This window comes from Mirounga leonina, unplaced genomic scaffold (genome assembly GCF_011800145.1).
Source record: "Mirounga leonina isolate KUSES-001 unplaced genomic scaffold, KU_Mleo_1.0 Mir_154, whole genome shotgun sequence".
NCBI lineage: Eukaryota > Metazoa > Chordata > Mammalia > Carnivora > Phocidae > Mirounga > Mirounga leonina.
In genome coordinates this window covers 42,634,410-42,637,793 of record NW_023270389.1, presented here as the reverse complement: position 1 = coordinate 42,637,793, position 3,384 = coordinate 42,634,410, and the positions used below count along the sequence as shown (strand labels likewise).

The window sequence follows — 3,384 nt, the reverse complement described above, 5'->3', positions numbered from 1 at the left end:
AGAATTAAAAACCCCAAAGTTTATTACATGTGCACAGAGGCCCAATATTAAAATTGAAACCCAAAGAAATGATCAAGTCATGCAGCATTTTTTTTAAAGATTTTATTTATTTATTTGACAGAGAGAGACACACCGAGAGAGGGAACACAAGCAGAGGGAGAGGCAGAGGGAGAAGCAGGCTTCCCGCTGAGCAGGGAGCCCAATGTGAGGCTCGATCCCAGGACCCTAGGATCATGACCTGAGCCGAAGGCAGATGCTTAACCGACTGAGCCACCCAGGCGCCCCACATGCAGCTTTTAGATGTTTTAGTCAAAGAAACCTAAATCTATGAGGAAGTGACAGAATAAAGAAAACTTATGTTCAGGAGCTTTGATTAGTAAGTAATTGTGGTAGTAAATCAGTAAAAGTGACAAGGGTCATTCACATAGGCTTCCTTGGTCCTGAATTTCCTGTCTCTTATGATAAGGATGTCTCCAAACCTCCTGGTACAAGGAGGGTCCTTCATGTGAGAGATTTACTCATTGGTTTCTGGAGAAAAGGAGTATCAGAGTGTTCTCCCTACACTGGCTGTTTCTTAAGTAACTTTAACAGAATTATTAATATGCAGTTGTTGAACATTTTGGGGTGGGCTGCCTTGGAACCCTGCTCTGGTAAACCTGTGACCCCACCAGGCAGATCAAATGAAGACTGTCCAGTTTAAAGCTCCCTTCCCAGAAAGATTTTCTTGGTGTGGATTTTCTCTATGCTGGAGAATATGCAGGTGGTTTGGGAAGGTTGCAGCTCCACAGCCCAGAGGTCCTAGGCTGCCCAATGCCAGCTAATAGGTAGGTACTCTGCATGCGTAGACTACATGGACCTGTTAAGGTGTCAGGCAATGCCAGTCACAGAAGTGAGCTATTAGGGGTATAAAGTATCTTCCTAATTCCAAACTCTGACCTACACAAATATGCATATTCTCTCAACAGCAGAGCTGCAGGAAACTGGACCACCCTGCTCGGGTATAGCCTGGCAGACTGATGGAATATCCTCCAACAAGAGATAACTGGGAGCCTTGGTAACTGGTCCCATTCTGGCAAGGCAGACTGGTTTCCTCCAGTGATGCTTTCAGGAGGAATACGGGCATTTGTTTAGGTTAGAACTTGGAATTAGGCAGATGCTCTTGACACCTAGACTCTCTCAACACTTGCCCCATTCCAGGTCCCTGGCTTCCCTGGCCTGTGTGGCTGGGACATGTGCAGTATATACCCTGTCAGCCAGCCATGGGTAGCCAGGCCCCCAGCCCTGTGGAGCTGGGGCCGGTATCCAACCACTTACATAGCTTTCAGAGCAAAAGAGAACCCACTCCCAGAAAAATCTTTCGGAGGTGGCATCTTTAAAATGGCTACACTCAGTACATATTTGGACTGGTTGCCTAACATGGTCCCAGGCTTCTCCCCCAGGTGTCTTTTATTGGAGGATACCTGGTCCAGTCTGCTCAGCCCCATCCGGCAAGGCAGTCCAGTTTTCATCAGTTCTGCCTTCAGGGGGATTCTTCACATTTATGTAGGTTATGGCTTGGAATTAGGTGATGCCTTGTACCCCCAAAAGCCCTCTTCAGTGACCTGGCCTCTCAAGACCTGTGCTCTATTCCAGTTGTCTACCCTGAAGTGAACTGCACCACATGCTCAGGGCACATCCTGTTGGCCAGCCTTGGGAAGCTGAGGCCCTCCAGGCCTGTGGAGCTGGGGCCCGTGCCTAATCATCCGTATAGTCTCCAGGGCAGAGGAAACCCACTGCTCATAAATCTTTTTGAGACAGCAACCAATTCCCATTTGGATTGGTTGCCTAACGAAGTTCTGGGTTTACCATTGATTAAGGCTCCCAGGTGTTGTTTAGTGAACAATCCCCTGGCCAGCCAGCCAATTGGCCTCATCCTAGAAAGGCAGTCAGATTCCTCCATTGCTGTGTATTGGTCTGATACGACTTCAAATCTACTTGTTTATGACAGACAAAAAGTGTTTTCAGAGGTACAGTTGTTTTGATGTAAGAATAAAGTAAAATGTGTCAGGAAGTCAACATCTCATCTGTTCTCACTGATAAGAACTAGTAGCTCAGCAGCTGAGGGGCCCCACTGAGGGCTTATCAATAAAAACACATGAAGTAAGTATGGCAAGGGTACATTAGACTGTGAACACTGAGAGCTTGTGAGCTTGATCTGCACAAGGATACACTTCGCTGATCTAAAATAGCTCTCAGAAAACATTGGGGCAATTAGTTCTTGCCATGATAAAGGGTATTCCTTTACTGATGGTGGCAAAAACCATACAGAGGCCTTGCTAAGGTCATCCTCTTGCCCATCAACACTCTGGCCATCAATCCCTAGCCACCTGCTCTGGCAACACAGGACTCTCTGTGCTGCGCCGGCAGCTGGACGTCAGCTTTCAGTTGACTAACCTGTCTCTCCCCAGTAGCAACTCCTATCAAGTGTTAAAAACAGAAACAAGTAGTCCAAAATGGAGTCCTTTGCCCTCAACCACAGCAAACCAAGACTCAGTGAGGTTTCACCATATCCCAGGAGTGTGATCTTTAATTTGAAATTTCCTGATCAGCACCAATGAGGTGGCATGGTAACAAACCCCGCGGGTCCCTTTCCCCTTAACAGAAGATGTCCTGGCCTTTCTTTTCTTTTGCTAATGACTTCCTTGCTCTACCCTCCTTCTTATAAAAACCTTTCATTTTGTACAACTCCTTGGAACAGCTCTTTGCTAGATGGGAGGATGCCTTATTCATGAATTGCTTAATAAAGCTAATTAGATATTCTAATTTGCTAGGTTGAATTTAGTTCAACAAAATGTTCACCTCACCTAAATTTAGACTTCATTCCTTTCATTGCCCTTTGCCAGAACCAATAGTATGATTAATCTATCGTTGATTTGGAATATGATATTTCTTTGTTGGCTTATTAAAAGACATTATTGTATATGCTATTGGCTTGTAAAATTCCACATTAAAATATAGAACGCTTAAAATTTGGTGCTAATGTTGCCCACAATAGTTCCTTTTTTTTTTTTTTTAAAGATTTATTTGGGGGCGGGGGACAGAGGAAGAAGAACGAACGAATCCTCAGGCAGACTCCCCACTGCGCACAGAACCTCACATGGGGCTGAATCCCAGGACGCTGAGATCATGACCTGAGCTGAAATCAAGGTTTGGCTATTTAACCAACTAGCCACTCAGGCACCCCGACCCAATAGTTATCTTAATACTGATTAACCATATTATAAACCATTTGGAATGCTCTATTAAGCATCTTGATGATAAAATATCATAGATCTTTGTGACTGGCAGGAGGAAACAGTAAATGTGTCTTACTCACAAACCCTACCAAAATTACTCAAGAGGTGG

The 3,384-nt window shown here is 44.9% G+C and overlaps 1 long non-coding RNA gene across 1 annotated transcript; it reads left to right on the top strand.

The window, feature by feature from the left end:
• The first annotated feature begins 257 nt into the window (after positions 1-257).
• LOC118014361 lies at positions 258-3,008 on the top strand. Its single transcript, XR_004680270.1, has 2 exons — positions 258-1,197; positions 1,272-3,008. It is a non-coding gene; the product is annotated as an uncharacterized LOC118014361 (long non-coding RNA).
• The last annotated feature ends 376 nt before the right edge of the window (positions 3,009-3,384 follow it).